Source organism: Aythya marila, assembly GCF_965140915.1.
Source record: "Aythya marila genome assembly, chromosome: 3".
Lineage (NCBI taxonomy): Eukaryota > Metazoa > Chordata > Aves > Anseriformes > Anatidae > Aythya > Aythya marila.
In genome coordinates, this window is record NC_139044.1 from 9998771 (window position 1) to 10013571 (window position 14801).

A 14801-nucleotide genomic window follows, 5' to 3' on the forward strand; every position below is an offset into this window, starting at 1 on the left:
CAGCAAAGTTTGCACTTCGGGTGAGGACACAGGAGGCTTCAGATCTGCAGTTTCAGTGCCCCTGTTTGCCTGTACAGCCAGCCTGTTCTTTTGCTTTTGCATTCATCATTCCAGCCTTGCTGATAATGTCTCTGTTGTTTCTTTAAACCGACAGGACCACTGAAATTCCTTCTGATGTTTTTAAGCAAAAGAAGGACTCTCAGGCTGTACGTTTTAACAGATGAAGTCAGTGACAAAAGTTGGAGTGATATTAGTGTCACTGTCAGCCAACAAGGTGAGCTTAAAAATTGATGTTCATTATGAGGATTGCAGAGAAGCTGGGCCAAATTCATCACTGAGCATCATTGTAAATGTCAGAGGGATGAGAGAGATGGTAAATCACGATTGACAAAGATCCGAGGTGCTGGTGGATAATAGAAGGGTATTTCTGATATCCTTAATGCAATGTGTTATCAGGTTTTCAAGGATGGAGACTATTTCATCTGAAGGAAGGAAAACCCTGCTTCTTCTCAGGCAACCTGTCTCAGGCTTCTGCATGCAGCACAATTTAGGATATTCACAAGTACAAGGAGTGATATTACAACAGGATAGGTCAGTGGAAGGGAGCTTCAAAGATCATCAGGTCTAACTGCCTGACCACTTCAGGGCTAGCCAAAAGTAAAGCATGTTACAGAGGGCGTGATCCAAATACCTCTTTAACACTGACATGCACCTCAGCCACCTCTCTAGGAAGCCCATTCTTGTGTTTGGCCACTCTTAAGGTAAAGAAAATTTTCCTAATATTCAGGCTGAACCTCCCCTGGTGCAGCTTTGTGCTGTTCCATCCTGCTCTGTCATTGCTTATCAGGAGAAGAGACCAGCACCTCCTTCTCCAATTCCCTTTCTCAGGGCAGGGACTAAACTTCGCTGGGCTTGAATCAGCGTTAGTAACCAACAGAGCACCTAAAATCCTCAGCAGAAGTCGTTCATCAGAAGGTAGGACTCAGCTGAGGTGGCAGGGTGTTTGTCCAATGTCTGTCCTTGGAACTTGAGCAAGACTTTGCTGACAGCAAGCCGGAGAAAACAGTTAGGAGTGGAGACAGAGCAAGGAGGGTCCCCAGGGAAGAAGAAAGGTAGTTTGGTGCTTGTGATGTGAAGATTGCATTGGGATGGCTCAGACCAGCTTGCTGTCAAGTGCAGTAATTCACCAACAGAAGCTTAATACTTCACAAGGGGGTTTTGCAAGACCTCCTTCACTACCAGCATGACTTACCTCTTTCCATCCCGCATGTTCTCTGTATATATACAATTTTCCATATATGTACTTGGTTAAGAGTAACTTTTATCTCCCCAAATGCATCGCACAGCATTGGTAGTGCTAGGATGATCAGGAAATAGCAGACAGAGCGAAGTCTGTTTTTCCTTCTGCACTGACAGCCACTCCGAGTGACTGTCTGCAGCCTGTGACCTGTGGGAAGAGTTATAAATTCTTCTTGCCTACCCTCAGAGGGACCTTCCCTGGTCCCCGCGCCAGTCTCTTCCCTGCTCCAGCACCAGTGACCTCTCTGGTCTCTGATCAAATATTGGCCAGCTCTTACAAGCGAGGAGGTTGACTTCAGAATCAAGTGCTTTTAGAAAAAAATGGCTTTGTGTTTGCCTTCTTTTCTCCACAGAAAACAAAGACAAGAAATATATATATATATATTTTTTTTTTTTACTGATATCTAAAATGTTCCTGACCAGTGATGAAATCCAAAACCATGCCACAGTGTCAGATTTGCCTCTCTGCTGGAACTGTACTTGTTTTACTGCAGGAAATATTTTGTGGCTCTACAGTAGTAGCTGGGCTTTGTTGCCAAGGGTCCAAATACTGGAGTTTGTTGAGGGTTAAGGGGCTGATTTTTTTTTTTAATATACCAAACTTGTTGAAAGGCCTTTCAGTGCAAACTTGATGTCAATGGCAATTACATGTATGCCTACAGATGTTACATGTGGTTAAATCTGTATGTTTAATTGCCTAGAGAATAAAATTAGAAGTGGAGAACATCGGAAGATAATAACTTGAACAGAACTGGTTTTTTGTTCCTGTTTAATTCTGAACCTGTTCGACCCTTGTGAGTTCAGAAGTTCACCTCGATCTTGACCATTATTGAGTTTGGATTCTGTTTAGGGGAAACTGTGACTCCAAGTACAGCGAAGGGTCAGAGGACAATAAATCCAATAGAATAAATAAAGTGATAAATGGAGCAGGCAGAGAGAAGGAAAAGTGAAAGTATAACACATATTGGGTGAGTTCCTAGATTCTGTGTTGAAAGGTCTTTTGCCTCTGATGGTACTGGGATTTCTTTCACAATACCTGGTCCAAATCCCCTGGAATTCAAGTAGGATGTTTGTTACCTGCATTTCTCCTGTGTCACTTATAATGAGCTTTAGTTTGTGTCTCTAATGCATGCTGTAGTTCACAATGCCCCTTAGCTGAAAGATCTAGCAGGTCTTCCTGGGATTTAAAAAGAAAGAGAAAAGTGAAGTTACAGAGAAGAAAGCCTTCTCCTCCACCTCCTGCCTCTTCCCAGAGGCTTCAGAACCTTAAATGCCGTTATCATTGCAACCCAATTTCTTTGTGACACAATTTTGTTTGTGTTTATTGAACTCCTCTGTGATACAGATGGAGCTGGCACCAGAAATTTTACTGAAAATTTCATGTGAAAAAGGACCGAGAACATTTCGGTAGGTCTGTGTCCCTACAGTCTTCAGTGTCCTCAGCAAAACTTCATGTGCTATGAAAGCTGAATCTGAATGTGAAATCAGGGTGTCCTAAAGGTGAAGCCCAATTTGTGTTGCAAGGGCATTGCATGTTTCCTGGGCTTGTAGTAAAGGAAGGAATTTGACTCGGTGCTCTAATTAAGCAGGGCAGATTCCTGCTCTGATTCTGTAGAGTTTATTTTTCTGGAAGTAATCCACCTCCTTTCAAAAGTGTAAACATTAAATGAACAAAAACATACAAAATACTTCCAAAACATTAAGAATCGGTGTGTCAAGTTTTAACATTTGCTTCTAAACCATGCCAGATTTAAAAATTAAGGCAATTTCTCTGCATTCCTTTAAAAGTGTCTCTGGTCTATCAGAGACCACACTTGATGCGCTAAGTACTGGGGAACTGAAGGAAGCACTCCAACTACTGCAGAAAGACATTTTAAAGATAGACATATTTGAAACACTGCTCTCAAGTCAGGTCTGGGTATTCCAGCTCAAAGATGTTTCTTGTTGTCAGTAAACTAAAAATGAAAAGAAAAAGAAAATCCAAACCCTGTGGAGGAAGGAAAATCAGAGAACTTGAGTGAGTGATGATTTATCTGATAACAGAAATCCTACTACCCCAATTATTCATGGTTTATTTCTTTGGCATGAAACATTTAAGAGAAATCCACTGAGCACTAGTAATTTCAGTACTGCAAAAGCCAAATCTTTCATTTAAACTTCGGAGACAATTTTTCCATTTACATTTCTGCCACTCAAGCAAAGAGCAGAAATCATAAGCTCATTCATACCAGTTCACCTCATCAATTAGGAGAGAGACAGGAGTTGCTTCCAGATGAACAGGGGATGCAGCAGAGGAAAACCATGCTGGAAAATCAGAATATATTGCCTCAAACTTTTGGATAGAAATCCAGGCTTGGGTTGGCCACATTGAGGAATCCCCAAACCTTGGGAAAGCTGAGATTTGGAGCTGTCTTTTATAACAGGATCATCAGGGAACTGAAGAATGTTGTATTTAATTAAAGAAATTGATATAGATAGCGGTGAGCAGTTTGTCTTGCTTAAAAAATGAAATGATGGATTAATTTGTTTGAAGCAAAATTTGAAAACCAAAAACCCAAATCCAAATTTGAAGTTTGCTGCCAAGAGGGCTATTCGATACCACACAATTAGTCCGAGTAGCAAGATTCTGGCTGATGAGTCTTTTGTGTTGACATGGGCAAGCTAAATGCAGAATGTTGTTTGGCTGGTTTTGTTTTAACACCCCCCCTTGGCAGCTGAAAAGTTGCACCGTGTTAAAATGAAACCTTAATGGAACAGAGTGAAAAGCTGTACAGTTTCCAAGGTCTCTGGTGGGAAAGTTTTTCACGTTTGATGCATCAATTCCCAAAGTAAGGTAATTGGAGAAAATTGTGGTGTAATCCTCGATAGAAACATATGTTTCTTATGCAGCATAGAAAACCGTGTTGTCTGAAACGTTCCTTTAAGGAGAGAAATGCTTCCCTCCTTCAAATCTGACTTGCGAGGTTTTGGATGGATGGCTAGCCAAGCCACTCTTCCTTGGGGACAAAGGTGAGGCCCCTGAAAAGTGTTTGCTTACAGGCAGGCAGGGGGTGTGCTGTGGTCTTCTGGTGGTGGCTTCGTTGCTGTTCACCTGCAAGACCCACAGCCACAGAGGCACCTGGTGGTGGCACGGTGGCCATGCCTGTGAGGGGACTGTGTTCGAGGGGGCACCAAAACAGCGGCCGTGAGTTTTGTTTCTTCTCATTGTTTCCACAAGGAATGAGCAAAAGGTGATGCTGGTGATGATGAGAAAAATTAAGGGATTGTCTTTCTTCAGAGAAACAGAAAATTTCTTAGCTTCAAAGAGAAGTCTGTCCCTGCCACAACTGGAAACCATAGATATGAAACACATGGAGTTCATCTAGACTGGATGTGAAACAAAAGCTGTAAGGTGTAACGGTGCTGAATACGATGCTTATTTTCTTTCTTCTCGTTTTCTCTTTTTCTTCCATTTCTTCTGGGAAAATACATGCTGGATGCCCATTAACTCAACAAAATCAACCTTTCTCCTGAACTTTAAGAGAGATTTGTTTGTTTGTTTGTTTGTTTTAATTGTGAAAGATTCCAATAAACAGCCTCTCTTGGAGGAAACCACTTTCATGTGGGTGCCAAGCAAGTTAGAAAAATAACTGCTCATTGTCAACCTGGAAGGATGTACTGCATAAGTTCTGTCTAGGACCCTTTCCACATTTGCATTAATGATTTGGATAATGAAATGGATATTAAACTTATTAAATTTGCAAATGACACCAAGCTGGGAGGGTCTGCAGGCAGGTTGGTGGACGGGATTAGAATTCCAAATGATTTTCTGACAAACAGGAGAAAGGGCTTGAGGTGGAAAGGGTGTAAGACCAAATGCCAAGCTCTGGCTGTAGGTGGAACTAAACACTCTGAGAAATACAAGCCAGGAAATGTGGTTTGTACCAGAAAGAATCTGAGAGGACTTTAGTAGTAGATGAGATGCTGAGCACACTTCTTGGGGAGAAAAAGCAAATATATTGGGGACAAGGAAAATGACATGCATATGAAATGGGGAAGGACATTCATCTCTTTTAGGAGGTGTTGGGGAGACTTGAACTGTAGTGTGTGCTCCCTTTTGGATTTGACAAGGGGAAAGATGTGCCCCAGAGGTGAGATAACAGGGAGCAGGGAGGCTGAATGTGGCCTCGAGGACAGACTGGAAGCGTTAGGGCTGTTTAGAGTAAAAAACACAGAGGGGGCATGATCACAGGCATCAAGCATGTAAAGGGAGCTACACAGAGAGTGGGAATCATCTGCTTACTGGATTAGACTGCAGCAAATAAGATTGTTGGATAATTGGGAGCACATCCTGACAGTATGGACCATTAACAACTTCAGGAGGCTGAGGACTTGCAGGTTCTGGGAATTTCTGTTGAATAGCTGGATAAAAATGATCTCTTTTCAAGGCAGCCCTTGGTCAGGATGACCTTCCTGATGTCTTTTCATCCCTCATCTATGACTTGCATGCAGTAAATCTTGAACTTAGCATGTGGCTATGACCAACCCAGTCCAGGCTCCAAAGGGTGGCGTGGGTGTCTATTGGCTTCATGGTCCCCTTGTGGCATGTTTTGTTTTGGTGGTGGTGTTTTTTGTTTGTTGGGGGGGGGATTTGTTGTTGTTTGTGTTGGTGTGGCTTTTTTGGGGGGGGGGCAAGTGTAGGAAGAGGGGGACGATGGTGTCAGCTGTGCAACTGCAGCACAGCACACAAGGCACAAGTAGTTGTGGCAATAAAGACCTTTCCATCTGACCTGAGCTTTTTGGTCTGTGTGGACAGGGTATGAAAGCATTAGAGAGGCTCCATCCTTGCTTTCTCCTGCAGCAGCAAGGAGAAAAAAAGGGTGTGCAGAGGAGGATGGGCTCTTGCTTTGTACACAGGCCAGTACATTCATCTTGGATACATACCGTCACTTAAGAAATAGCTCTCTGGAACAAGAAGGAGCATTTATAGCCTGGCACATCTCTGGTTCATGATTCTTCAAAAGGCACGGTGTGTACCTCTCGTTGCTCTCTGCAGGAATCTAGTATTGTAAACCAGCTGCTTAGGATAAGAAAGAAAAAAAAAAAAACAAAACAAAACAAAAAGCAGATTTTCCACATGACAGTGGTGTTCATATCCCCTCCAGTGAAAATTAAATGTAAAATTATGTCTTTTGAAGATCAAGAAATGACACAGTGGAAGAGTAAAACAGAGCGTAAATAGAGGGTAAACTGTAAAGTAGCGGTGCAGTGCTAAATGAAAGATTTCCTTTCCTTCAAGGTAATCTCTTCCAGAGTGAGATACAATGCTTTTACCATGGGATTCTGTTTTATTTCATGACATTTCATCTTTAATATTAGCTATAGCTGTGTTTCACAGTGTGCAGTATGGCTTCAGCCTGTGCTTTCCAGGTGTGTTGAGTTTGGGTGTATTGAGCAGAAAGAAATCTGTGGTATTAATTGAGAAAGAACTTGATCACATAATAAGTGGTTGTGAATTATACACATGCACAATGGGAGGAGGCTGGGATTTTCTTGTGCAGCCTAACTTTTGAGTTTTGTGCTCACAAGCACCTCGTTTTGTGCCTCCAGGGTTGTGGTAAGAATACAGGGTCTAATGCCCAGAGTAGTGGAGCCATAAGGCAGTTGAAGGCATGGACTAAAATTTTAGTTTGTTCTCAGCTTGTTTTCCGAGTAGGCTCTCAGGCACGGTGGTCACAGGAGCAAGTTGGAGTCTGTTTACTTAAAGGAGGAGTCTTTGCCATCACAGTAGTAATCCAGTCTGAGGAGCTCTCTTTTGCAGAGGTCGGAACCGCCAACTTGTCAGGTATTTCTGGGAATTGTCAGTCCTCTGGGGACCAGCAGACTGTAGTGTATAAAGCCACAACACTGACACATCACTTACCTAGTTCTGATGGACTTAGCCTCTCGGTGAAGTATGCAAACTGTCTCCATCTTGAGCAGAATTTGCATTATCTAAAGATCACTGTGTATGCTGTGGTCCATTCGCCTTTGCAAATGCTGTTTAAATATAGCATCCATAAATAAATGTTAAATAATTCATGAACATAATTTTGTAAATTCTGCTAGGCCACTCCTCTCTAGGGGCATATTTATGTACATGCGTCAGCCTGGAATCAATGCGTCTGCCAAGCGCCCTACCTCTGAGGCAGAATTCCCACATCTAGCCCAAAATGCTGCAAACGACTCTGATTCCACTTCACTAGTCATCCATCATACTGTCACTTTAATTCAGATGCTGCTACTTGTTTTAATAACATACATCTTACACAAAGAATATTGCTAACACAAGATTCTTGAGGTAGATTTTTACAACCTCATAAAATGGTATTAACCCTTTGATCCCTGATATTCTTTTCATACAGCTTTTTTTTATGCTTATCAATAACCTGTGTTCATGGGGTCTATTCACACTGGAGAATCCAACATCAATCACTGCAGTAAAAATATTATTCCTCCAGCATTACCCTAAAGAATTATGGAAAGAATAAAAGTGTTATTGCAGGAATTATTTAGCAAACAATAGATGGATAAAATGTATTATGGTAAGTGTTAAATTCTATCACCTCATTACAGGAAACTACCTGAGATAGCACTGAAGGTAGTTCAGTGCTTTTTCTAAGTAGTTCAAAGAGAACAATAGCAGAATCCCACAAAAGGCTTTACTATGAAACCCTGGAATGACAAGGCAAATGATGTATTATCAAATAAAATGATAGTGAGAGGGGGAAAAAAGAAAAAGAAAATTCTACCTATGTCTGAGTTGCACTTGGAGATATTTTGGGATTGAAAGGTGGAGAATAATAGGAATTTAGTTAGCTGTTTAACACTCGAATATTTAAGGAGTGTAATTTTTTTTACATGTCTCTATAGAAATGCCTTTCTTATTTTAACAGAGAGAAACATGAAATACACAGGAAAAGAAAAAAAATGCTTCTATTGAAAAATAAAGAACATGCTAAATTATTTCTCTCTTCCTTCTCCCTGCTCTTTTTCTTTGCAGTCAGCACGAGCAATTAGAAAAAAAAAAAAAATCTACTGAAATGCTTGATTAAACCAATTACTAAAATCATGCCCATATTTTAGGTATTATTAAGGATACCTAAACAAGGTTGGGTTCTGTGATTTCACCAACTAGACTCTTATCAGTTAATGCAGATTTAGAGAGGAAAAAAAAAAGCATAATGTTACGCTGGGCTCATGGGATTCATTTGATCAACATGATTAAATTATTTCCTTACTCAGCTAGAAGGAAATTACTAGTAACCAGACATTATGTGTCTGTTAATTATGTGCAATAAGGTTCTCTGCTATCACACCAGCTCTTGCATTCACATTCTGTGTGTTTTAAAGGCATTCTCATTTTTTAAAAGTAAATATTGAAAAGTCACAGCTATAATTTTCTTTCACTTATTAAATAAATATATAATGTGCCAAAAAGCACTTGTAAGAAGCAGCTGTTTGTCCTTGGTGTAATCATAGGCAAGTTTGTAGAGATGACATGCTGCTAGCATTTCACATGCTTTGGGTCGCCCCCACCAGGAGTGTTTTTTTCTTTGCGTGTGTGTGTTGCAATAGTTCATTTTTTTAAGTTGGATCATTTATTATAGTGAGGAATGTGAAGGAGAGTTTGCCAGAAACCTGTAATATTGCTTGAAATAGTTAATCTCCTTGATGCGAGGTCTGCTCACCTATATATTGTCTTTGTGCCAGAGCTACATTCTGCTCTGATACTGCCCAATCTAGGATTTCAAAAGGATTTTTTTTATAAAGGAAGAAGCAACATATGGTACAAGAGGGGCCTTATTCTTTTTCTAATGAAATGATGGGCTTCTGTTTCATATTAAAGTGTTAATAGGTCTGAAATTAGGTCTCAAAAAAGAGAATAGTGCTTTTAAAATTCTTAATATGATTCATTATCTGCAGTCAAAACCAGATGACTTTTATTTTTATCCTAAAAAAAAAAAAAAAGGCAAGCCAGAGGAAAAAAAAAATGCTGGATTCAGGCTCTGATTTATTGAACAGAAAGCTCTTTAGAATCAGAGCCTGGACTGGAGGCTGGAGGTTTTGTTTGAGTTTGAGAAGCTTCGTATGTTTGTGAAATCTAAACAAATATTTCAAAGAAGGTGGTGTCACATTTGAAGTAAGTGATCCTATTAGGCACTGGGATACGGCTGCTTTGTTGAAGGACTGGGCAGCGTTTTATGTATGATAGTGCTGTGTACCACTAATATACCAAGACATTACTTTCATCCGAAATGCCGATAGGACTGAACTTCTCTCATGCTCTTTGGCTTTCAGTGTTAATAATGAATGAATAAAGTTCAGAGGATAGAAGCTAAATGGATATTGTGCTTTAAAAGAATGAATTTTAACTAACAGCGTGCCAAGCGATTCAGAAACAAGCGAAAGACAGTAAATGGATATATTTATTGGTGGTGGGTGGAAAGGCTGTAACGTGGCGTTTATATGAGTTAACGCTGATATAAAACACTAGAAATCGTGGCACAGCTGAAAATACATGTTAGTTGGAAATAAAGGTTTGGTGACATTCCCTTGATTATGTGGCTTTTCAGTGCACGTTTTTTTTGCCACGGTTAGCATCCAAAGCGTAGCCATCTCTTCCACACCCGGTTATTTGATACCATTATCTTAGTGTGTGTCTGCCAGAGAAGTAAGCATCAGACTGATGCTTTTTGTATGTCCCAGGCGCTGCTGGTAGGCATCCTAGCAGGTACTTTCTCTGGGAGCATCATCTAGGGGGATGCTTTCAGACCTTATCTGATTATTACAGACCTCTAAGCTGTACTGATGTCACTCCTGACCAAGAGAACTTGTTAGTGGTCCAGCTCCTCAGTTCCTGTCAGTCAGCTTCAATATTATGATGTCAACTCACATCAGCAGCGGGTCTGGCTGGGTCTGTGTAATCAGCGCTTGCAGCATGTGGAAAATGGCAGCTAAGAGTGAAATCATCCGGAGTTTCCACACAACCTTTGCCAGTGGCTTTGCTTCTGCTCTGGCCCTCCAATCTCTAGGTGCTGTAACTGGTAACCCCAGAAAACCAGGCATTTAGAGGTGCTATCAAGCTTTGGAAACACAAAGCATTATTGTGTATAAGTAGCACTTACGTTTTGTGTCAAAGTCACAAAACAACTATCCTCAGCTCTTTCTGAAGGATACAAAAAGAATTATACAGTGAAAAGCTAATCCCAAAATGATGTGTGTGTATGTGGAGAGGTATGTCTGACATTCACATTAATACCAAATGAGTTCATCGTGATTAATGTTATTGCATTAAATATCGAAGGGATTAATAATGATTAGGCCATTATTTTAAAGGGTTACCAACATGACACCAGCTCATTTTTTAACAGCTGTAGACAGTTGGTTTTGGACTTTTTCCTCTCTGCACATTTCCAGTCCTCACCTCTTTCTACCAAATATACTCACTTGGAATTTCATCTTATTGAATTTATGATTTTATAGCTGTGTTTCCTGCCAGGGCTAAATCCAAGTCCCAATGAAGTCATTAGGAGCTTTGCTATTCACTTCAGTGCTGCAGAAAGCTGAGGCCTGGTCCTGCTTTCCCTGGAGTGACAAGCACTGTTTCCATTGGCTTCAGTGGACTTTTTTGTGCACTCTAGAGTCTAGGAAGAAGCTAAGAGAATATTTATTATTATTATTGATATTTAAAATAAAAGGAAGTCTATCATAGCTCAGATACCTATGTGGGAAGATAGAAGAAAAAAAAAAAAAAGAGAACTAAAAGTAGTGAACAAGCAAAGCATGTAAAACACTCCCAGAAAACTCCCTGCATGAGGAGGAGTTGCACTAAGACTTCTGTGAATGACTTGGCATAGTTGCATGCTGCAGGCCCACATATTGGAATAGGCCAGGCTTGGGATGGGAAAAAGATTGAAAGCAGTCTGCTATGCAAATCCACCTGACCGAGCTTGAGAGGAAATTTAGCCCAGTGGAGTAAACACAGTGGCTTAAAACAGGGAACTGCTCTGAGTCACAAATGATTCTTTGTGTAGTGACTTACATCTCTCATGTGGCAGATGCAAAGATGAAGAGGGTCTTTCTTGTTTCCTGTCCTTCAACATTCTGTTTTTAATAAAAAACTCATTTTTCTGTTTTTTAAAGGGGATCTTTGCTTCAAGAACTGCACTATGTGCATTCTTCTTTTTATCAATAAATAAATAAACAAACATCCTTTGTAGATATCAATAATAAAGTCCAAATTACATATGCGCTATTATGTTTTAAATAAAACTGTCTTAACTGGGATAACAAAAAAATAAAAATAAAAAAAAAATGCAATGCAGACTTTGCAAATTGGAAAATGCCTAAACCAGATGATTAAGAACTCTGTGTTTTATAGGAATGGCTGCCAACAGTTGGGTAATACACTGCTTCTTGATGCACAAATAGTATTATATTCCATTCCACACTTTTAATAATACCAAGGAAGCCAAAAGTTCTCATAAATTATCTATTCAGTAGAAACTCCTAAGACCTGCTAAATCTGTTTTGAAGTACTAATATTTCATAGGCTATTTAAAAATGGTTTATATCAAACTGTGTGATTTATAAAGGGGAGAAAGAAAATATTTTTCCATTTCTACTTTGAAATTCATGGATGCAAGGATAAATCTTTTAACATTTGTCTGCTTGTCTTTACTTTTTGTCTCTGCTGATTTTTCATAGGCCTTAGCTAAGATTAACTTGCTTCTTGATCAGCTGCTGTTGATTGGTCATTTTGTCCGATTCTCAGAAAAGTAGATTAGGAGTTACAGTTTGGCTAGGATTTTTTTTTTTCCTGTTTTTTGTTTGTTTGTTTAGAATTTTTCCATAGACACTCTACAAAATGATAGCCTGGGTTTTTCATTTGGACTTCTGTTCTGCAGTACAAGAAATTCAAGAAAAGAGAGAATTAAACTGGTTGCCAGAAGTCTTCTGGATGTAATGTTGCTTTTCCTGTAGATTGTCCTGATATGTCTAAGGACTACCAAACTCTTTAGCAGTATGTATATGTATATTAATATTAGGGACTTAAACATTGAATACCGTTCTGTGGCATTGAGGCTCTTGGGCAGAGAACTGCCCACTTGCATATTAAACATTTTTGCCTTCAAAACTAAGACAGTGGCATGGAGAGTGCCTGTTTGGAATGGTCTATGAAAACACCTGGTCCTTTCCAGGGAGTTTTCCAAGAGAGTGATGGATAAGTTGGGCCAAAACATGTAAGGGATGGGTCTGAAGACTGAACAGCAGTGGAGCTGCTGCTTGGTGTAAAGCATACAGGTACCTTAGTGAGCTTGTTGCATATGTGTTTTACTCTTGCTGTGTCTTTTTTGTACCCTTATGCTTTGCTTTTTCATAAGCGTGAAAGTTTCTTTCAACTATTATCAGCAGACAACGGCAGTACTTGCTGCCTCTAAAAAATCTGAGCACAGAAGTCTGAACATCAAGTTCCCTGTCAAAGTCCCCTATTTATAATCACCTGTTTAAATCTACACTTAAGCCTCATGGAAGGCGTAAAGATTAAAGTGTAGGTTTTAGTGCACAGGCTTCGAGAAGGGTATTTTTCTCTACCAGATCAATATATACCACCTTGAAAAATCTGAGTCTAGCTGTATTTAGCCCGATCCATATATTATGTATGAACTACTCACCAGATTGGGTGTTATCATCAAATATAATGACAGTAAAATAATGTTCAGTGGGGTCTTTTGAGTAGAATAACTTGCATGCTAGAGAGATGTTATCCAGTCTTATTGGTAGCAGTATGTTCAGATATCACTGTTTTTGTTGTTTCTGTTATGTGTGATTTTCTCTGTCATAAGGATACCTGAAAAAATGCATATTAAAAAACAAATACTTTCAGGTCTGGATGGTATGCAAGTGATGGGCAGACTGAAGAGGTGTGTGTGTGTGTAAGGTACATTGAGATCCGTTGGTGTGTTGTACAAAGACAAGGTATCAAGCTTGCTAGGAGTGGTTTTACTCCAGAGTAAAATCAAATCACTGTGTGTATGCTTTAATTGTGGTCAGTCAGGGTTGTGTGTTTTGTTTGTTTGTTTGTTTTTTCTGGAGCAGAAGATTCCTGTCAGCTTTTAGGGTTTTTAGGCAGTAGGCCTGATGTGGGGAGGACGCCTCAGAAACCCATCCTGCTCGACTGCCACAGGGACCGTGGCACAAAGCAACAGGCTGGAGAACAGTGTCAAAGCCTATGATAGAAGAAGTAGTTTAAATGCCGAACTGTGGCACCGAGCCTCTTCATATCCACCATTTAAGAGATGGGAAGCTGACTGCAGCCTTCCCCAGTGTCACTGGCACACTGGCTAAGCACCCGCGGGGCCTGGCCCGCAGTCCTGCAGCACCCTAACGTGGCAGACGGCGTTGACAGGCTCACCTGTCCCTGCGCCTTTCCTACGGCAGGTCAGCGAGACTTATAGCAGTCTAAACTGGGAGAGTGTTACCTACTTAAACTGTTTTTCTGACTTAATAAGAATTTTTCATCTACAGCAAGCCATTTTAAAATATTGTCTATACACAAACAGTCATTCTGAATAATAGGCCTGCACACAGTAAATGTCAGCTCTTTAAATCACAGAGGACTTCGGAAGCGGAGTAGAGAATGCTTCATAACAGTTTAAACTTCAGCCTCCCATTTATTATGTATGTGTTTATAAATCTCCGAGGGGCACTCTTTTTCCTTCTGGGAAATCCAGAGGAGCCGAGTTGTTTGTCAGCAGGGCTGGGTGGTGTGCGCTGCCGCGGTTGCTCCTTTGCGTTCTGACCCCATTTGGTTTCAAGGTTGGTATCCAAGGTTGTGCCCGAGGAGATTTTATTTTATTTTTTTCCTAATCAGCAGCATATGGCAACTTTTGTTTCGAGGAAGATAATACCGGGAGAAGAAAAAGTGGCAAGGGGTCAGCTGCGCAGTGTTGTGTTGTGTTTTCTTTTTTAAGCTGCACATGAGTAATCGCCACCTTTAGAAAAGGGCTTTGTGTTTGTCACACAGGAAGAGTGTAAGGGTATCTTGTACAGCAGTGGCTTTGAAAAATTTCTTCAGCGTTCCCATCTATCTTGGTTAGTATGAATACTTTAGCATTAAATGGAGAAAAGGAGAATCCATCAATAGTTAATAACTGACCTTAAGATAGGAATTCAAAGTTCACTACAATTAAACCCAAGTGTCAGCAGAACCCACAAGGGAGACTATCAATATATTTGACTATACCTACCCATAGATAGCAGATTTAAATTCTATAAGGGAGAGAGCTGTGCATTATTGCTAATAAAAACATATCATCGCACTGTTTTATATCCCAGACAAAACACAGAAGTTCTGTGTTATGAATGATAGTGGGAGAAAACATACTGAAGAGCAAATGTGATTCTGGATGGAATTTCATCTCATGACTCTATTGTAAACCAGATGTTTGTCAGATTCAGTGGGAGAATGTATCCATCTT

At 40.2% G+C, this 14801-nt stretch overlaps 1 long non-coding RNA gene across 1 annotated transcript in view; it reads left to right on the plus strand.

The window, feature by feature from the left end:
• The first annotated feature begins 153 nt into the window (after window positions 1-153).
• LOC309876770 overlaps window positions 154-14801 on the plus strand; it is a 100084-nt gene continuing 85436 nt past the window's right edge. The window contains exon 1 of the long non-coding RNA XR_014317252.1: window positions 154-274. This is a non-coding gene — a long non-coding RNA (uncharacterized lncRNA). The remainder of the gene's footprint in view (window positions 275-14801) is intronic.